Source organism: Lingula anatina, chromosome 3 (genome assembly GCF_051362555.1).
Source record: "Lingula anatina isolate TDL-2025a chromosome 3, LinAna3.0, whole genome shotgun sequence".
NCBI classification, from domain to species: Eukaryota; Metazoa; Brachiopoda; class Lingulata; order Lingulida; family Lingulidae; genus Lingula; species Lingula anatina.
The window spans coordinates 22,367,553-22,390,809 of NC_141769.1; the positions used below are offsets into that span (position 1 = coordinate 22,367,553).

Sequence of the window (23,257 nt, forward strand, 5' to 3'; positions counted from 1 at the left end):
GTTTTCAATCCCCATAGCCTTACGTTCACAACTTTATTTTTCTAAGGGTAGATAGCAGGAATTACAATGTCAATTAGACTCAACCACCCCACAGGACAGTGTCGGATTTAGAGGGGGAATCAGGGAGGTCCTGACCCCCCCCCCCCCCTTCAGTTTCTGAATAGTATATCACATCAATATTTCCCTCTCGAAATTAGAATATTGACTAGCTAAATCATAGTACCAAAGAGAACTGTTTGCTCTCCAAAGCACCAAAATTTTCGGGGCCCTTGAGCCCACACCAAGGGGGCGATGGTCGGCTTCGCCTCCGAGGCCTGTCGTTCAAATAACCCTGGGTCTGCCCCTGCCTTAGACCCACCATGATTCAACGTCCAAATATTGTCAGTTTTTAATCGTCCTGAAATCTGAAAAATCTCAAAACTAAATGGGTAAAACAAATGACTAGCTTTATGCTTCCGTCCCAAGGCCGGAGCTCTTGAAATAATGTACATTATTTATAGAAGTTAAACTCACGGGCATCTACGAGAACATCTGCAAATAACAGCTTCAATAAACTCCAACGAGATAAAATACGCACTATCATGTGAGTGAGTAATGTTACTCCACCCCACCCCATTGCAAATACACGTGTCACTCGAAATCATGGTCTAGAATGAAACATATCGACCTTTACGCCTAATTTCCACATCCAACCAGAACTAAAACATGTTTGGATACAATGTCCCATGAAGTGGTAATATACTATGAAGTCTCCTAAGGGGCCTTATTTTTCAACCAATGAAGTCGCCTTCTATCATGAAGTAGTAATTCTTATCCCATGAAGTGGTAATATACTATGAAGTATCTTAACATACGTGTGAACAGAATACTTCCACAGTCCCTCAGCCAAGAACCCAAATAAACCTTATCATAATTATACTGTATCAAACATTTTGTGCACATCCATTTTTAAATGGCTTCCTTAATTTACCCCCAGTGCAGCGACAGTAGACCGTTTTCATGTCAGTGTTTCCGCCATGTGTTATATATCTGTCTGTACACATGACAGCATTTCTGCCTTGTCACTGGTGTAAGGTATGTTCTCGGAAAAAAATCATCCCACTTAAGAAGTCCAAATAAACCGGCGTGACGAGAAAAGTACGTTACTGTAGAGTACGTTACTGTAGATTCATGTGTGGACATACAAAGACATACATATAAATGTCATATACAGCAACATGTAATATGTTGATATCATAATGTGGTAGGGACTTATTTCTCAGTGACGATCATATCTTCCTCCAGGTGGCGTTATAGTACTGCCCAGTTTGTCAAACATGGCGAAAAGTGTTCAGATAAAAGCAGTGGACCATTTTAGAATCTCCATTGACCTACATAATATTATTTCATTATGGGTGTTTTCTTCTGGTTGGTTTTTGAAATGTATTTAACACAAATGCAATATATATATGCATTTTAATTTTGATAAAATTTTAATCAAGTTTTGCTTGTCAGATAAGAGTGAGGGTTGGACAGAAAAACATTAGCCCTTCCCCCAAAAAGCAAATTGAACCTACTCTCTGGGAAGAGTTGTTACACCTTCCGTGATCGGGGAGTGGATGCGAGGCGGTCTGGAAATTAAGTATACGAATATTTATGTTTCAACCTATTCAGTATAACGTTTCAATATATCAATGTTAGGGGTTTAATGGTCACTTTTTTGTAATTAATCTTATAAAAGTACTGTGACGCGTGCATGCATAAAAATAGCTTGGCCATTCCCCAGTGTTTCCCCCACAACATTTTGCTTCCTCCATAACTTCACCTTATCACGTCCTATGGAAATGAAAACTGTTTCGAACTTCGTTGGTAGAAAAAGTATCAGCAGTTGAAGACGTACCAGGAGTATGTTTACAAGAAGCAGGCAAGAAAGGGGAAATGCTGTGGAATCCCCCATTTAATTCCTTTTTACTGACGTGTAAATATTTGTAGTAAGCCGTTGGTCGAAATAAAAAGAGCATAACAGACATTAGGTATACTGTATAAGTATTACACTTCCATTTCTAATTTCGGCACGATTTCACTGGTCAAGCTGTACTACTTTACTCCGTTGAATATATAAGTTGAATTATAGCTACATTGTACAGATTTTTGTACGACGGGAGCTTTAAAAAGTGTGGCTTCACTGGCCAACAATGTCAACCCTACAAGGCATAGGGGGCGAACTGATAGCCCAAAATACTGTTTCAAACAAATGTTAATCGTTCTATCGATACCTTCTGTCGATACCTTTAAAAATAAAGCATTGGGTACTAGAAATATGGCATGTTTAAGACTGCGTGGTCATCAGATACAGGTTTGGTTTATTTCAGTAAAGATATCTGCCCCTTATACCTTTCAAAGTGCTCTATTCTCGTAAGACCTTCAACATTGCCTTTGTTAAATGGTACTACAATAATGATTACCTTCTATAGTACCAGGGTCACAGATTGATTTTTCAATAGATACACGTTTTCACAGATATGTCTCTAGTTAAACGATGGGACTTTTCTGACCTACATGCGTCAGAGAAAAGTGCACACGAAACCAGCGTCCCTGGGAGATTGCAGGTTATGATACACGCGACCAAAAAAGTTCGGAAACGTGAAGCTTGTTTTTCAATAATCCAAAAAATATGTAATGTGTTGGAAAAGTGTCCTGTGTAGATAAGTATTAAGAAATGGCGGGTTCATTATCCATCAGTATTTGGTTAAAATATTTACCGTATGGTTATTTTATAACTATTCAAATAACGATGTTTCCGAATTTTTTTGGGCGAAAGAACCAGCATGGTAACGAGTGGTGACTTGGCGTTACGTTGTCGTGCGAATAAAATAAGCAAAAATATGGAAACTTTTGATCGTCCACAAAAGCTTAAATAGCTCAACTTTACAATTCTTTTCATAAAACAAGAGTGAGTGTTTAGAAAGATCATTTGAAAGTTACAACAATTTACTGATATATTTTCCCCCGACAGCGATTTTCATGAAATGTTCCTTTTTACATGTCTTATGCTATGGTAATAATAAATCAAATAAATCATGTGAATATAGAAATAGCCACAAGTTATTGATCTTATTAATCAGTGGTGCACACATTTTTGTGCAATATTTGATGAACTGCTTTATATCTCTTTAATTACTGTCAATTTCTCAAATTTGTTCTGAGTTTTTTTGAAATGCTTGTAGATATCGATAACATCAAATCATAAACGAATAGTTTTGACCGTTTATTGGTGACATGTAATACATTTGTTGTTACACCTTTGAATGAACAGATGTAACTTTGTCTATTAGATGCATGTCTTACGGATATTCAAAGTGATTAAGTAGTGATTTAATTGTTCTTAAACTTGAATAAAGACTTTCCAAGTATACAAAATGTCTTAGTTATTTCTTTGACGGTTGCGTTGCTCAGCGGCAGCCTGGGGTTGGGCTTCGACCTTGGCTTACGTTTCTAAAATTTCTTTAATGTATTGGGATTTTTTTTAGAATTTTACTTTGGTAACTACAAGAATTTCATTGACTCAGTGGTACATGGGTTTGGGTTCGTTTCCTGGTTCGGATAATTGGAAATCACTGAATACTTTTCACGGGGCTTTACAGAATTTTCCCTTTGGTTACTATAAGAGGGAAGTCTTCACGAGGAGGGTGGGTGGGAACACTTAGAGGAGTAGGTAACGCGCTTTCCTCTAAGTCAGGAAGTCCCCAGTTCGAATCCTGGCAATTCTGGGTCCCAGCAATTTACCTTTTGCAAAAAAATTCAAATAAGCAAGGTGAACTAATACAAGAGGATCCCACATTTTAGAAGAGGCTAGTTGAGTTAGTGGCTCAATAGGTAAGACAACAGAGCTGTATACGAGAGTTCAAGTCGAGCTAAAGGGAACAGAAGGTGAAAAATGAAAGGGAATTCAACATACAAATATCTGCACATTATTTTCATTATTTATTGTTTCAACAAATTCCAAGTAATTTTAACATAGTTTTTTACAAAACAAAATACCTGAAGTTACATTTTTTCTACATTGGTAGCAATCATTATAATAGCGCCAAATTTCTAAGAAATTTATAAATTATGCTTTTACAAAAATTAAAAAAAAAAAAAAAAAAAAAAAAAAAAGAAGTCTACTAGATGGTAGATTAACTAACACATATGAAGGATTTTATGCACTTTGGAAATTGCTGCTCAAACAACGAATTCTTTTTATTTGTACAAAAAAGAATTTCGACATTAATGCTTACCCAAACAAAATTCATAAAAAATTGACCAGAACCGGTAGATAAATTGAAAGTCAACCATATCATACTTATGAACTTTTGTTGACGTTAATAATTGACTACTTATCCCATCGAGGAACAATGTGTCCAATTTCAGTGGTGTGAATGATATCGAAATACCAAAATGCATATAATCGAACATAGGTGTCGTCCCCTCAAGTGCACTCGCACTCACGCATACCTTGTTCTATGCCGTTGTGCCGATTCTCGCACAGAAAAAGGCAGACAAAAAAGTCATTTTTAAGAATCGAGTTTTTTACATTATTTTGTTTTCATTTCATTACATCCTAACATTGGTAGGTTAATGGCACGACTTTGAGCGAAAACAAATTTGCACACATGTGAATCAGGAACGGCATAAAGACATGGTTAATTTACAAGCTTATTCTGGTCATAACAATTTAAGAAAAATATACAAACAAAACTGCAAAGATTACAAAGAAAAAACAATAACAACAACGGTGACTTAAGATTCACTAATTCATAAGAGCTAATACCCTTACTCTGGTCTCTGTTATTCAGTGATCTAGAAACAGTCAGCAAAAATACCCCAACAGGACGTGCTGGACTGGCATCTAATCAGACCTTTTCCTCTCAATCACCCCTTGATCACGACCAAAGAAATATTAATTAAAAAAGCATTTAGAACAAAGTACATAGGTGAACGTTACTTGAACCCCCCCCCCCCCCCCACCACCACCACCACCACCACCAAAAAGTCGAACAACACACAAATGGACTCGTGCAATGCTGATAAATTTGGGTGGCCCTAAGAAGGGACAATTTTATCACGTGGGTAACATATATTCCCCTACTGTACTGCAATAACGAATGTGCAGTTATTTCGTGAAAGTCCCAATTCCTCCCCTGGTTTCATTTACTTAACATTGTTTTAGACCCTTCCCAGCACAGTAAATGTATATCTCTCTCTAACTGATCAGACACAATACCAAAACACCGAAACCAAAGTAAGTTCATTCTTAACATGCGTCACAAACGCATATCCACAACTTAAAAAAGGATCGTTTCTTATACATGGGCAATTCTGCAATCACGTGGACAAATTTTGTCATTTTCATAACGCTGTAATTTCCAAAGCATGATAACTTAAAGATCAGTATTTGTAAGTTATTTTAAAATAACTTGTTCTTTTCTCAAACTTAACTATCAATATATGTAACCGTTTGTCTCTCAAAAGTTTCATATGAAAAAGTTGAGATATTTTCTCCTCGGAATTTCTTAGAATTTTCAGTTCAATTCAATCCAAAACAAATATTTAAAACATCTTCAAATGCACAGCTAAGTGACTAACTGAAGATTTGCCCACAGAAAAATTTTACCTTCAACTAGGAAATCAATAGTGCTGGCACAGTACTCTACCTAAAAATCGCCTTATAATAATAAGTGTATTTCATAACTTTCATTTTTGTTTTCATCCATCACTTCAGCAAAATGCTTTTTGGATTAAAATTATTTCGTTGAAGGTGAACTCCAAAAAGTGCCGTGTTTATTTTTCAGAACTGACGGGTACCTCCTCCTGACACAATAATAAATATACATGATAAATAAAATACCTTGAAACGATATGAGCGGATAGAGTACTGTACTACAATTTAGAAACAAATGTATAACCAGGGTAATAGCACTCATCCATTTCTTTCTTTTTCTCTGATCAGAAGTTTCGTTAAAAAATTCTTGGTGCGTGCAACAATTAATTTGATACACGTTTTACGCAGAATATTATTATCCAAGGCAAAGATTACATTTCATATCAATTGTCAACCCTGCAAGACAAATTTCAACAAGCGAGACAATCTTGGCATGGGCGCAGGCGATGTCCAACATGAATCTGATATCTTTGATCGGCGACGCATCCAATCACCCGGTAAACAGCAGTTGGGAGCCACTGAAATAAACGAAGAAAATCACATTCACGACACGGTTTGATGAAGCAGTATGTGTATATCTTTACAGCATGCTATTTTGGAACACATGGGATTATGTTAACAAAACACTATTGTGCCATTCCTGTTCTTTTCTACCCTGTGCACACTGTTTAATGACAACACACTTCTTTGCAGTCATATGTAAGATGCGATATGACAGGACCAGGTGCCCGGATTACGGAAATATTCGCGAAAATGAAAGTCAGTGAATGAGAACATTAGTATAAAATTGACAGGATCTAAAAAAAGACATTAGTCACGTTTTCACTGACCAAGCCACGGTTTTCAGGGGGAGGGGGCCAGGACATGAGGATACATTAGCTGGATTTCGTCTTATTTCGTGCCATGTATTTTTTTGCGCTTTAGATTTTTTCTTGTTCCTTTTTAGATTTGTTTGTTTGTGAGGGAGAAGGAAAACCTCTTAAACTAAGGGAGGGACACTGTAGCCCCGTCAACCGCCCCCACCCACCCCTCACCTCCCCAACCTGTCCTGTCGTTTCCAGGAATGTAGAGAGACAATAGTTTAACATCTTGTTACTGAATGTGCATTTGTCTGTTTGAAGTTTACTTTCATATACAAGATATTTTTGATACTTTGAAAACAGGCCAGTGACCTCGCGAATAAAACAATTAGGAGAATGTAGATACCTGCCCAGTCGTCTTACTTGTTGAGGGCTTGTTCAGACCTTTGGACGGCTGCAATAAGCCCCTCACTTCTTCATTGGCAAGTGCGTTCCTTCTCTGAAATTACAGAAAACAAATCCTTCAAACTTTGAGCTGATTTTGAAATTCTAATAGAGAGTGTATTAGACATAAGTGCAATGTTCCCACAGTAATAAGGACTAAAATGCCCCAGTGCCATATGCAACATTTGGGCAAACTTCATTAACACAAAATACACAACGTTATCTTGTATAATCTGTGCAATACTACGGCAGCTTCCTGTCATTTTCTGTGCTAAATTTTTGGCCCACATGTGGAAATTGCAGCAACGTACCATGAACCTCTGGCTTCTTCATCTTCTACCGACCTTGGTCCTATCTGAGCACCTCTCACCGAAATGCTCACCTGTATTACATAATAATGTACAGGTCACCCGCTTTTCGTACGCACGTTTCGATTTAAACTTGTTTTTGTTATTTGATTTGGCGCAATGGGTCCTAATACCTGGATGGTGATTTAGGCTTTCTACCATCATAATGGCAAAAATAATAACATCTTATCAACCATTAGGTTTGATATCAAATTATTTGGTTATGTTTCATCCCCCCCCCCCCCAAAAAAAAACCTGTACCGATTGTGTTAGAGAAGACGAGATGCGTTTTTTGTTTACCCGATTTGTATGTAACGTTAAAATTAGTGACAGCGCTATTCAGTTGGGCCCAGCGTGAGTACAACTTATTTAACTGGAGTTGTCACATCTAGGATTGACTTAACTAATGCTGACTCAGACCAGGTGTAAATGTTCTCACCTTCCTCGGGAGGATACAGCCCAGCTGCCGTATGAGAGGGTGCAATTGAGGGGGGGGGGGGTGATCACAATTCACGGGAAATAAAATCATCAATTCATTAATTACAGTAAATAAAACTATTCATACATCCCTGAAAATGCGCGTCAAAAATCACGAATCACAGGGTATAACGACTTTCTTTCACGAATAACGGAGAATAAAAAGCCGCATATACGAGTCACAGGAATGGGGTGCTTCATGCTAAATAGAATAAACGTTTCACGAATCTTGGGAAGTAAATAGTGGCTTTCAATGGTAAGGAAAATACCCAAGGGGAGCCTCGTACGGGGCTGTGAAAACTAGCGTACGAACAATACTGCCAATTGTTTCAATTACCTTTGCGAACGAAACTTCAGCAACAACTACCTACTCTTACAAGATTACTTTTGCAAAGTTGAAGATATTACCCCCCCCCCCCCCCCCATGCACCAAATTAAACTACCAGTCCAGACGCCTGAAAAACGCCTTTTCTCAGTCTGTACCAGTATTTCAGAGTAAGGATGGATTTTGTGACAGAGAACTTTCTATATTTATATGATCAAATAACATGCTTTTATTGAGCTTAGTATATATTTAGGGCGCAAATGTCTCCGCATGTTTATTTTTCACACAGCACAAGTCTGAAGAATGAAGTAACATTAGAGAGCAGCTAGCAATAAAATCAATGTTTGTACGGTAATCCGTATCAAAATTCAAGGTCGCGGGGGTAAATATAATGCTTTTTATAATAATTATCAAAGATAGAGCTGCATGGAAAATGTACTTTGCTTTCTACTAACTAAAGGTAACAAAAGTGTTGTGATAGACAGGTACCAATCAAACTCATGCGGTTTAATTTAATTTTGATGAAGCTGTCAAAGCACACGACTTAGATTGGCAGTTTTATAAACAAACGTCAATCACAATCAGTACGCAGTTGATAACTACAGTTGTTGAACATTCATTTATTTATTACCTTGGTCTCTTGAGGACCATCAGTCTAGTACTGGTACAAATGTTACAACGACTATAGTTACAACAACTATAGGGTTATTACAAAGAATAATTATAATAGAAATAATCGCAATCATAATCATCATAACAATAATAATAGTACCTTTAGTAAATTAAATACATGAGTACTTAAATAAATAAACTACTTAAATAAATCAAATTAAATCAAATTGAATCAAATGAGATCAAATTGGATCAAATTAGATCAAATTAGATTAGATCTCATGCCGATGCCTTCCTGCTTGGCTAAGATATCGTGCCAGGTTACATAATACTATCTTACTGGAAGAATTCAGCAGGAGAACCAATTTGAACACCGAGTGTCTATTGCAATAGAAAGGTTTGATGAACCTTTTTCTTAAATCTAAATATCTAGAGCAACCCAGTATAAAGTGGAATTCGTCCTCCACATCATTGCAATAGGAACATTTTCTTTGTGAAATAGAGATTTTACTATATCTGCCCGTTTCAATTGCAAGTTTATGGGATGATAATCTTATTTTACTAATCATTTTCTTAAACTGGAGCGGGATTGATTTTGTAAGATAAGTTTGAATAGTAACACGGTCGATGAGTTGTCTATAGAGCCAGCACTTTCTCGAATCGTTAATCTCTGACAATATGGCTTGTTGTTTAATATCCATTAATTTTTGATATACTAGAGGTACAATAAATTTTTCATCATAATTACTTGGATAGTGAAAAAAATCATTAACACCAGTTTTTGTAAAAACATCATGAATCTTAGAGAGCCAATTGCCACAGGATGGTTTAGTCCGGAATTCATACTCAAAATATTTAAGGCATTCTTTTAGAATGCAATTATTTGTGTTTCTCAGTTTAAGCCAGTATTTAACCATTCTCAATTTCCTATTGGTTACCAAAGGGAATCTTCCTAACTCTGCATAAATTATTGAGTCAGGGGTTGAACGTTTAACCCCCAAAATAAATTTCCCAAAGTCCAAATGCACCTTTTCAATATCAGGGGCAGGATGATGACCCCATATTTCACATCCATAATTAGCGATACTAGATATATAAGTGTCAAACAAAGATAAAAACATGTAAAGTTCCAGCTCCCCTTCACCTTTTGACTGACAACATGCCAATCAAATCATTCAGTTTTGACAGATCCCTAAGGTAATAACAGCTTGATTGAAGGGTTATATAAACAAACGTCAATTGTGATAGGGACAAGCAGACGCAGAGACAAAAAATTCCCCATCTGAGGTTTTGGTCCTCTTAATCCATCCCTTTAGAATTATGAAAATTCCCATTTCTAAAGCTCAGTTTTTACCCATTTTTTAAAAAATCTTATTTGTTATTTTTTTTCCATACCGTGTTATTTGCTGTGCGTGGAAAGTTGCGTGCCTTCCTCACATCGCTCGACCGTTCAACAATGTCTCTCCTACAAAGTTGCCTAGTTTGTTTTAGTCTTATCACTGGTGCATACATTCCAGTTATCGGCATATGCAGACTTGACATTTAATATAGAATATTTTTTCCAAATCATAATTCATTAGTTTTTTTTCTGTTTTGCTGACTGATAAATGAAAATAAGGATTAAAATCGTGTTTTAATAACTTTTATTTATCTCTTCGATGTCATTGTGACATCAGTTCATTAACTGAATTTGCCAGTGAAGGAAACAAAAATGCATTGCCTGTTTTAAGTCATACGACAACCATTGAAAGCGATATTTTGGATCTCCATATTTTCCAAATTATCGTCTGTAAAAGAGTTATACACCCCACAAAGGACCCTCATGTCAGTGTCTTGTCACAGCAACGGTCGCTGTTACACCTGACCTCATCTGGCTGCTATCAGAGCTTTCAAGCGGCAAGGCATTCCTTAGGATAGGTTTTTAGAGTTTAATCTGGAAAAAAATTCCAGGCAACGGTCAAAACTTGTCCAATTTGGTTCAGTTTTTTTGTAGGACATGCAGGCCGTTGATTCTGAGAGTAATTACCTACCCACGTATTGTCTATGTGGTTCAAATAGGGCGATTTTGATGACCAATGTATCTGCTCAATCCCTTGGCACTGTAAGTTATCTGCTATTAAAAGTGCTCTGTGTGAGTGGGCAATCTCATCGTGCAACCTAAAATTGTTCCTAAGGTCCCCCCCCCCTGTCAAATGATAGTCACATGGTTCCCAGATTATTCCTTTATTTCATCTGGTTTAGGTTTTCATCATTGACTACCATTGGTGTTTTGGAACTAATGTGGTATCCACTCCAAATACTGACGCTGTCAATGACCCTAGTCACTTTAGAAGCGGCACACGCCTTGTCGTAGGCCTCTTCAGGATGTCTGTAAACTTTGTTTTGACCTGTTAAGCGGTACAGGTGAAATCTGACTTCAATAAAGAAAGCCACGCGGTTTCAATGTTCTACCCAGAAACGGTCATGGTCCTCAATTCATTAGAGAAACAGATGACGCTGTTTTGCTGTTTACAGTGGCTTCCTCAGAGGTCGTTTGGTATCCTAACCTGCTAAAACCAGTCTGGTATTCGCTAACAGCCTTGAAAAACGCGTTTTGGTCACAATTTGCCCCTCATTCTGAACGGACTGGATGGGTTTTGTTTAGTTGCAGCAGCATATCCTGAAGGACAGCGAGTCCTGTGCCCTCGTGGTAGGATGTCGATACATTGGGCTGGTCTCACATATGAATACTTTTTTGACAGACCCATGCTTCGCCAAAGCCAAGCTTTGACCAGCCCAAAGGGGCACTGCCCAATTAAATCACTGCATATTACACAATGCAGCAGTGCAACAGACTTGGTAGTCAGTTAATTGGTAGCGACACACCTGACTTCACACTTCTCCAGCCAGATATCTTATATGAGATCTGAGTTTTATGAAAAAAGAACGCATTTTTACCTAGGCATACCGTAGAAACTGAAATATTCCATATTAAATGTCAAGTCTGTATAAGGAATGACAGTAAATAAAAATATATCTTATAAAGTTTCAAATCTTTTCAAACTTATTAAGTACTGCCAAAATTAATTATTGAAAATTGTTCTTTATTACTTTCATCTACATGACTTTATTCTTTTTTCTGTCACAAGAGACTTTCAAGAATACATCTGTAACGGTCTAGTTTGCTCCTGTTATTTGAAAGCATTTCCCCTTAGGAAATATGATCTTTCTTCCTCTTTTTCGAAAATCTTTAAAAAAAATTAAAGAAGTTCCACTATGCATTCATTCCGGAATTTCTTCAAGTAAGGAGACATTTTTTTATTTTTATGGATGACATCCTGCGCGCGCCCCGATTTTCGTCCGTTCTCCGAAAAAAAAAAAATCACCCCCAACGAAGTCGGTTGTCGCAAACGTCGTTATTGAACTTGCCGGAAAATGAGCTTTAAATAATCCCCCTTAGTAAATTTTTGTGTACTATGCGGGGATGTACCGGTGCGGGGGAGTATCGGTGCGGGGACGTATAGGGATGTAACCTTTTTTTTAAACATTTCTGTGAAGTGTTCATAATGCTTTAATATTCTGAGAGTACAAATAAAGACACACTGTTTGTTTGATATGTTTTATTGATTGCTATACCAACAAAATGCATGAAATAACCTTAAATAGATTTGGTAATATGCAGCATATCTATTCATGACTTCTACGAAGTATTCACAATGCTTTAATATTTTGAGAGCATGGATATACTAACATATTGTTAGTTTGATACGTGTTTCTGTGGTAAATTTGTGTTTCCAGCTGTGTACTGAAAGCATTCCTTTACTTAAGCAGTATTTTTTTGGACTGTTTTTTTTTTCGCCCTCTCGCACCTATTTCGGGGTCCCCAGATGATGTCATCCACAAAAATAAAAAAGTGTGGCCTAATGTTGTCTTGAAGATGACGCTAGCTCCACCACCCCATAGTTTCCTCCCTATTGTTTTTCTACACTGAACGGGGGTGGAGGGGGGATGTTTCCACATTCCTTTGTACATGGTATTCAATACTGGCAAAATTAATTCTTGAAAAGTACACCCACATCTGTACATGACTTCTTACTTTGTTTGTTCCTGTCACAAGGGGGCAGTCTTTCAAGAATACATCTGTAACAGTCTAGTTTGTTCCTGTTATTTGCAAACATTATCCCCTGGGAAATAAAATCGTTCTACCTCTTTTTACAAAATCTGTAATTTTTTTCAAAGAAATTGTTGAGAACAGAGATTTCTGAAAAGTTCTTTTTTACTGCTGTCATGTGTACTGAACGGACTAACCCGAAGGAAGTTTTCACTCACTATCGTTCACTTACACAAGTAACCTCACGTAAGTGTGTGCGACAGAAACCAAGTCAACCACAAGGATATTAGGCAACTTGCCCCGAGTCATTACAAAAAGTGGCTTTTATACACAAGTTTCCTTTATCACTATAATCTTATGCCCCTATTTCACACAGACCACGAATCCCACGAATCGCCAGGAATTGACAAATTTCAGGATTCGTGAGGATTCGTGAGATTTTGCCAATTTTCTGGTCTAATTCGACACGCTTTACGAATCAGTTACGATACAGGTGCGATAGAGTTACGAATATTCGTGGGATTCGGCTGGAATCGTGAGATTTTGCCAATTTTCTGGTCTAATTCGACACGCTCTACGAATCAGTTACGATACAGGTGCAATAGTGTTACGAATATTCGTGGGATTCGGAGGGGGGAAAAGCCTCCCTCACCCCCCCCCCCCACCCGGGATCTCCCTAAGTAGTTTGAAGTTTAATTTTATTTATTATTTTTGAAAAACGATTCTGATGCCCAGAAACCAGTGTTGTTTTTTGAAAAACGATTCTGATAAAAGCCAGAATCGTTATTGCTGAGAGAAACAGGGGTGGACTGAGGGACAGGGAACCGGCGATTATCGTGTACCGCGACTATGTAACCTTCACTGCGAAAGCCGGTGTCTCCTCTCCTCTCCGTGCGCTGAGACCGAGACGGTCGCCAATTATTGCCTACGGCGTACAGGAAGCCTTCACCGAGGAAGCTGTGCTGAATATAACGGTGTCTCTCGGTCGTGTGGGTAGGCCTAGACGGCCGCTGATCCGTATCAGCGGCGCACAAGCAGCTTTCACCTTCTCAGTACCGTTTTTAAAAAACGACACTAGTTTCTCGTTGCCAGGATCGTTTTTGAAAATAGACACTAATTTCATTAACCGCGACCGTCTCGGTCTCAGCGCACAGCGAGAAGAGAGCGTATAACACCTTCCCGACTTCCGCAGTGAAGGTAACCTGGTCACGGTAGACGATAATCGCGCGTTGCCTCTCCCCCGTCCACTCCTGTTTCTCCCCGTAAAAACTATTCTGGCTTCTCAGAATCCTTTTTGAAGAACGAAACTAGTTTCTGGTTGCCAGAATCGTTTTTCAAAAAACGACACTGATTTTTGGGCATCTAACCCAACCTAACCCTCAACCCCGCCTTCTCCCACCAACCTAAACACCCTGCCCGGCTTCCGCAGTGAAGGCTATTTGTGCGCCGTAGACGCTTATCAGTGGGCGTCTCGGTCTCAGCACACGGCGAGGAGAGTTCGTAACACATTGCCCGTCTTCCGCGGTGAGGGTTACATGTACCTGGTTGCGGTAGCACGCCGGTTGCCTTTCCCTCTGTCCACCCCTTACCTGTTTTTCTTTGCAAAACGATTCTGGCTTCTCTCAGAATCGTTTTTGAAAAGAAACACTACTTTTTAGTTGCCAGAATCGTTTTTCGAAAAACGACACTACTTTCTGGTTGCTAGAATAGTTTTTTGAAAAACAACACTAGTTTCTGTTTGCCAGAATCATTTTTGAAAAATGACACTAGTTTCTGGTTGCTAGAATCGTATTTTGAAAAACGAAACTGGTTTCTAGTTGCCAGGTTCGTTTTTGAAAAACGACACTAGTTTCTGGATGCCAGGTTCGTTTTTGAAAAACGAAACTGGAAACTAGAATCTAGACACCAACTTCAGTGCTCTCATTTAAGATTCAATAATAATAATAATAATAATAATAAATAGATATGTGCTTGGCACTTTAGATCAATCTCATTATATAAGATATTGATTACATGTACATTAAGAAGAGTTCATTGCACTCATGGCAAAGGTGGCCACAAAAAGCTATATTCGGCTGAGTGGATGACCTAGAGAGATTCAAATAAAGGATATTAGTGAATTAATAGCCTTGGCTTAAGTAGTTTTCTGCACAGTGCAAATTAAAATAACATACATATGTGTCCCACCGAACCTGAACTATGGACGCGAAGTTTAGGGGTTTCATAAATCGTCAGATATGCATCTTCAATATTGTAAATTGATCTTGGGAGTAAAACCCTCTTTACTGGACGACAGCCTTTTTGCGTCCTTTGTGCGACCATGAAACTTGCCAGGTTGTTGTTGGACGCTCAAAGAACACATGGGGATCGCTTAGATATCTAATATTATTATTATTATTATTACCAAACTTGCAACCCGAGGGTTGGATAATTACAATCATTGCATCATAGTTGAATAAAACCATTAGTAAGTAAGAATACAGGAATATTAAAAGACATACGTAAACAAATTTAAAACAAAATATCTAAAATGAAAGGCTAAAAAAAGAAATAAAGGTATATCAGTTAATTCTGAAACTTGTATATGGCACTTGTTAAAAAGTCACTCATTGATCGTTTAGTTTTAATTTTAGGTCTTTTGAATGTTTCCTGTTCCCTTAATGAATATTTGACTATTTGACATTTTATTTTGGTTGTAAAAGATAGTGCAGTCTATGATCCGGTTCATTTGATATACTAATAAACAATTTTTTGCATGCATTGAGCCGTCCTCACTCAGTAGTTCAAGTTTACTATGTTCACGAGCAGCGTCATATTCAAGATCAGGATAAATTTTATCTTAAGAGCTCTTTCTTGAGACTTTTCTACTAGGGCAGTCAATTCATTCGTTAACCCAAAGTGCCAGACAGGGGCAGCATATTCCAAAATTGGCCTTATGACCGTCTGGTAATAAGTTACAAAGTCATCAGTTGTAAGGCCTGCACGCTTAAGGTGCTGTAGGAAATAAATCCTTTTGCTTGCTTTTTTAGTGATTTTGTCTACATGTACCTTCCATGTGAGGTCATTAGCGATATACACTCCAAGTAATTTAAATGATTCTACAAATTCAATTTCTGTTTTGTTAATCACAAACTTAGGGATATCTGCATTATTGCGTTTAAATGATATGGCCATTTGTTTGGTTTTTTCCTGTTTAATCGCATGTTGTTTGTCCTAGACCAGTCCAATGTTGAGTCAGCGATTTCCTGTAATTTGCTATCATCGAATTGTCTAAGGATCTCAGAAACTGTTGTGTCATCCATATACTTATGGCACAATAATTCACCAGGAGGTAGATGTAAATCGTATATATTATATATTATAATAATAATTTATTCAGTTTTTCAAGGCCTCCGGCCCATAGTACATAATAGTAATAATAATAATAAAAAATAATAATAATAATAGTTAAGTCCATGAGAAGCATTAAGGATTATTCATTTTTCTCAGTGATCCAAAATTTATTTTCTTAATATAAAAACATTAAATATATAAGCAGCTAGACTAGAGATTAAATTTGTGTTTTTTGTGGTCATTAATCTTAAAAAAACTTTCTTTAGTAGGGTTATTCACTTGCATATATTTTTCTCTTAATTCTGTATATGCTACACATGTCATTAAAAAATGGTATTTGTCTTCAACATCATAAACATTATGTTTTTTTACAGATTAAACAGAGTCTATTGCATCTTTCTATACCTCTCCATCTACCGCTCTCAATATTTAGTAGATGATTTGCGCATCTGAATCTTGCTAGTGAGGTTCTATGTTTTACATTTTTAACGCTTAATAAGTAACACGCCAGTGTTAACGTACTCTTAAATTATGAATAAGTATCCAGTTTGCTGCTCCTACATATGTCACTGTGCCACATTTGGCCAGCATTATCTACTAATCTTTCTCTGAAAACTTTAATAAATAAAACAGAATTTCCCACACCATGAGCCTCCCAGACATATCCAAATCCATATCTGTATAACAGCGTTTTAACATCTGTGGCCCAAGTGTGCCTTCCACTTGAATCTAATTTAAATAGCATATCATAAACATGAGCAGGATAGCGATCTTCATTCATATATACAAGCTCTAACCAATATTTAATGCTATTTACCATATAATTGGTATACAATGGATATCTTCTGCATTCGCCTAGTACAGCTTCCGTCACAGTATTTGAACTAACACCTAATAAATATCTACAAAATTTTGCTTGGAAGATTTCAATACTTTCTACTGGTTTATAACCCCATATCTCAGCACCATAGAAAAAATGGGTGTTATCATTCTAACAAAAAGAAAGAAAGCTCCCTTAAAGGAAATACATGCTTGTTTTTTCAAGTATAACTTAACAACAAATAATGCTTTATTGGCTTGGTTGATTTGATGTTGGATAGTTTTACCCCAACCGAGGAAGGCACCAAAATATGTTCCTAAGTATTTATATGCAGGTACTGCTTCTAATTTTTTGCCCTTGAAGAAACAACTTTCATTTTTCTTTATTTTACCGCCTCTCCTAAATACTGCTATTTTTGTCTTTTGGACATTTACTAGCATACCATTTACTGGCTGCAATATTTTTCTAATTGATGAATTCGTTTCTGTAACCCCCCACAGTGTCTGAAATGCATACAATGTCATCAGCATAAAGCAAAGACATGAGATTTGGAAACACCTCATTTATGTAAATACCCTGACATCCAGCCTTGTTCAAACTATGATGAAATTCATTTATGAATAATGTAAATAGAAAAAGACTTAACATGCATCCTTGTCGAGTGCCCATGTTACATTAAAAATACTCAGTAAGGCCTAATTTTGTTAGAACACATGATTGCAGTTGGGAATACATAGAGCGTAAAACTGTGACGACATGTCCATTTACACGTTTTTTTGCAAGTACATACCATAATAATTTGTGTTGAACACTATCGAAAGCGGCTGAGAAATCTATAAAAATACAGTAGCATCTGTCTTTTCTTCGACCTAAGTATTTTTGTACGCAACCCTGCAATGAAAAAATGTGATCGACAGTGGAGTAACCAATTTTATAGGCGGCCTGAGCTTCAATCGTTGTATTATTTTCCACTGCCCAATTATTAAATCTGTTACTCAAAATTTTTATAAATATTTTTCCCATGACATTCAAAAGCGCAGTTCCTCTATAAATTGTTGCCACCTTTACATTTCTTTTTTTGAGCAATGGGTACAGAATGGCATTGAACCAGCTAGAGGGAAATTTTCCACTCATTAATACAGTATTATAAAGATTTAACAACAATGGTGATAAATGGTTGAAGCCATATTTAAACATTTCAATCACTAATCCATCTGGACCTGGATATTTTCCATTTTTCATGGTGCGTACAACATTTGATAGTTCATCCAAAGTGAATGGCTCATTTAGAGTATTGTAAATCGTATACCATCAGGACAAAGAGCAACGGGCCCAGCCATGATCCTTGAGGCACCGAGCCATTTATGCACTGCCAGTCCGATCAGACTTGACCAAGTTTGACTCGCTGTTGTCTTTTAGTGAGGAAAGCGGCAATCCAGCGAACAGTCACATTATGTAAGCTCATGGTTTTTAGTTTATTGATGAGCAGGGAATGATCAACGTGATCGAAAGCTTTGGAATAATCAATCAACAGAACTCTAACGTTGCCAGCTTCAGTTGCCATAAACCAGTGGTGCATGATATCTATCAAAGCATGAGTTGTTCCAGATCTTTTGACCCCACCAAACTGAAACTTGTCCAATAATGGTTCCACAGTTTCAAGTGTCCATTCACCTACAATGGACTATGGAAATAAAATCAAGGATTGCTCAAGCAAAGGCAGCTTTTCAAAAAATGAAATCAGTTTTAACCAACAAACATCTATCAATTATCACAAGAAAGAAAGTTTTACAATGTTACATCGAACCTATTCTTATGTATGGATTTGAAGCTTGGACCTTAAGTAAGCAAATGAAGAAGAAAATCGAAGCATCCAAAATGTGGTTTTACAGACGGATGATGCGCATACCTTGGACTGATAGAAAAACAAAAACAAATGTGTTGAAAGATGCAGACGCCAAAAGATCGCTCTTTAATAAAATTAGAAAACGACAAGCAAAATTTTTCGGCCACATTATGAGGAATGGGGGTCTTGAGCATCTGACCACTACAGCCTAAAACAATGGGAAAAAAAGCCGCGGAAGACAACGGGAAAAAATCACAGACGGTCTGGTATCCTGGATGGAACTGGAGACGAGAGTTGACTTGCTGAGAGCCACTCGGGACCGAGATGTGTGGAGAGACATGATCGCCAACGCTTAACAGCAGGGCACTGAATGATGATGATGATGATGATGCTTGCCTAGCACTGGCATCAAGGAGATGGGCCTGAGATCGTCCTCAACTGATTTAGGGGGTGGACTTTTGGTATGGGGACATCAGCTGATCGCCACACTTCCTCAGTGAAGTGTTATATATGGCACATATTGGTTTTGCTAAAAAAAAAAAAACAAGGCAGCAAAGCTGCCAAATGTACAGACAAAAAACAGGAAATAACTATGCACAAAATAGGCTACTGTCAATTCTGATGCAAAAGTACATTATGTTGAACTGCAAATTCAACATTAAATTTTAATTATGCTCAACAGGTAATACCAATGTAAGTAAAATGTGTAACAAGCATAAGGCTTCAGGCCCATGGGAGTTCAAGTTCACACTTTGAAATTGTATAACTTCCAGAAAAAGAAGCCAATTAGACTACTTTTCCAACTCAGGCTGCATTTTAGCCCTGTATTTCTTTTTTGAAAGTTTGGCAGTCATAAATAACATGGTTTTCCCATAATGGTCATCATGGCAGCAGCACCCAAAATTGTGTTTTCTTCTATTCTGATGCAATATTACATAATGGTTAACAGCATAAAGACTGTCAACTTTTGAAAATAAAATAAACGTATCATGGATTTTCAGAAAATGCGACTAGCACAGGTCTTCAAGCATATCTTGTGAAAAATTAAATTTTCACAAAAAAAAAAAAAAAAAAAAAAAAAAAAAAAAAAACTGTTTAACTGGCAGTAAGAATTACCAAACAGACTGCATTGCCTACTGAAGCTGTATTTTAGTCGCATGTTTCTTTCCTGCAAGTTTGAGAACAGTAAGTGACCATGTTTTTCTTAAATGGTCATCATGGGAGCAGTGCCCAAAATAGTTTTTTTGATGCAATATTACATAACGTTTAACAGCATAATGACCATCAATTTTTAATAATAAAATATTAGTATCATGGATATTCAGAAAATGTGATATGGGAAGGTCTTCAGGCCCATGGAACTTCAAAGTCACAACTTGAAAATGCCAAAATGTAAACAAGACAGCACTGTTCTAAAATGTTTTTTTTTAACATAAAACAAAATTAACAGTTTACTGCCATTTTTATATGATCAACTAAGAAAAATATCAATAGAGCAGTGTTAAATAGCCAATTTCTTCCATTCTGAGATTCTGAACATAGTGAATGATTGAATCTGACAAACTGCTATGACATGAGTTTATTTCCACTTTTGAAACTTTATTACACAATACACAATAATAAGTTTACCATTATTTTTACAAAATCAACTAACAATGTTGTAAAGATGCAGGAAATGTCAAACAAACACTTTTACGTATCTTATTAGTTAACTAATGAGACTGTTAACATGCCTAAGAATTGAATGTGAGGAAATATGAAAAAACAGCATAACTTCTAAAATAATGGCCCGATTATGCTGATTTTCGAACTCAACCTGTGTTTTAGCAGCATTGACCACTCCTGTGAGTTTAATGGCAATTGGCAATCTGTTTTCCTTATATTGTGTTTTTAGTGTTGCATATATGCTGAAAAGTGGGGAAAAAAGCATAACTACTAAAATAGTGGCCCGATCATGCCGCTTTTCGAACTTGACCTCAATTTAGTGAGATCCATTACCCCAGCGAGTTTCATGACAACAGGCCTATCGTTTTTTTTCTTGAAATGTGTTTACAGTGTTGCATATATGCTGAAAAGTGAAAACATCTTAAAAATGCCAGTTTGAAAAATTAAAAATTAAAGAAAAAATTACAAAAATATTCCACTAAAGCTGCCATTCAGTCTAGGTGCATAACCATGATATGAATCATCCAACTTGAGTTTAAACAGTGTAAACAACTCGCAGAAATATAATATATTTTGTTTTACTACAAAAAGGGCAGTCATAGCTATTATTCTGATATCTGAACTTTTCATCAGACCATGTGACATCCATAGATGGCTATACTTTGTAACAATATCTTAAGAGATTATAACAAAAAAAAAAAAAAAAAAAAAAAAAACACTTTTTACAAAGAAAATTAATTATTTGCCAAAAAGAACAGTCAAGTTGCAAATATTGCACAACAGGTAGTATCAATAAAAGTTAAATGTTACATGTCCTTGGGTGTTATAAGTCCCACAATGAAAATTCCAGTATGTGAAAGATAAAATTTCACAAAATGTACAACAGAATAACATGGTTAATAAGATTACAGTTTCAGGACCATATGTGAGAGTTCAAATTCACATAATGAAAATCCCAATATGTGAAAAAAGATGACAGTGCATAAAATAATATAATTACACAATGTTTAAAGGCATAAAAACCAACACAACTCCTTATGTGGAAAAACAGAAAATGCAGAGTGCTTCTGGTGGATGGGAGTTGAAAGTGATATCTTGAAGATGCTAGTGTTTGAAAAATAATTAAAAGAAAATGTAAAATAAAACAAAACAAAAAATTCCAATAAAGCTGCTATTCAAACTTTAAATCTAGCTGTCTAATTACTAACATGACTAACATTTACCTGCACAATAATCATTGATTCCTAATTATGTGACACAGTTAAGAGAGATATACCCAGGGGACTTTACAATGAAATCTCATCGTGTGTTTTATGTAATCTCATTTAATGGCCACTTGAAAAATTATTAAGCAAATTACTTTATGAACGTGTGTTTTATGTAATCTCATTTAATGGCCACTTGAAAATTAATTAAGCAAATTAGTTTGTGACCCTGAATTAATATACTGCCATATACATTTATTGCACCATAGTTCACTCTATAGAACTGCATTGCTTCCAAAACAGAAAACAATCACACTGGTTTTCCAACACAAGCTGCACTTCAGTCTTATGAAACTTTTCAGTAAATTTGAGTATCATAAGTAACATGGTTTTCCCTTAATCGCTATCCTGGCAGCAGTGTCCAAAATACAGGTTTCTTCAACTTTCATGCAATATAACACAATACTTAACAGCATAATGACCATCAATTTTTTATACAAACAAGGCAGCAAAGCTGTCAAATGTACAGACAAAAAGCAGGAAATAACAAAATAGGCTACTGTCAATTCTGATGCAAAAGTACATTATGTTAAACTGCAAATTCAACATCAAATTTTAATTATGCTCAACAGGTAATACCAATGTAAGTAAAATGTGAAACAAGCATAAGGCTTCAGGCCCATGGGAGTTCAAGTTCACACTTTGAAAATGTAAAACTTCCAGAAAAAGAAGTCAATTAGACTGCTTTTCCAACTCAGGCTGCATTTTAGTCCTGTATTTCTTTTTTGAAAGTTTGGCAATCATAAGTAACATGGTTTTCCCATAATGGTCATCATGGCAGCAGCACCCAAAATTGTGTTTTCTTCTATTCTGATGCAATATTACATAATGGTTAACAGCATAATGACAATCAATTTTTAATAACAAAATATATGTATCATGGATTTTCAGAAAATGTGACTAGCCTGGGTCTTCAAGCCTGTGGAACTTAAAAGTCACACCTTGAAAATGCCAATATGTGAAAAATTAAATTTTCACAAAAAACTGTTTATCTGGCAGATTGCATTGCCTACTGCAGCTGTATTTTAGTCCCATGTTTCTTTCCTGTAAGTTTGAGAACAGTAAGTGACATGGTTTTTCTTAAAAGGTAATCATGGGAGCAGTGCCCAAAATAGGTTTTTTCAAATTTTGATGCAATATTACATAATGTTTAACAGCATAATGACCATCAATTTTTAATAATAAAATATTAGTATCATGGATATTCAGAAAATGTGACTAGCAAAGGTCTTCAGGCCCATGGAACTTCAAAGTCACAACTTGAAAATGCCAAAATGTAAACAAGACAGCACTGTTCTGAAATGTTTTTTTCCCCATTTTTAACAATTTTTAACATAAAACAAAATTAACAGTTTGCTGCCATTTTTATATGATCAACTAAGAAAATTGATGAGATGAGAAAAGTATCAATAGAGCAGTGTTAAATGTCCAATTTCTTCCATTCTGAGATTCTGAACATAGTGAATGATTGAATCTGACAAATTGCAATGATACGAGTTTATTTCCATTTTTGAAACTTTATTACACAATACACGATAACATGTTTACCA

General features: G+C 36.4%; 1 long non-coding RNA gene across 1 annotated transcript; it reads right to left on the reverse strand.

Annotated features, from left to right (window-relative positions):
* Window positions 1-5,560: 5,560 nt before the first annotated feature.
* LOC106166623 (uncharacterized) lies at window positions 5,561-7,361 on the reverse strand. Its single transcript, XR_001238822.2, has 3 exons — window positions 7,239-7,361; window positions 6,890-6,982; window positions 5,561-6,201 (listed from the first exon to the last, which is right to left on the reverse strand). It is a non-coding gene; the product is annotated as an uncharacterized LOC106166623 (long non-coding RNA).
* Window positions 7,362-23,257: the final 15,896 nt, after the last annotated feature.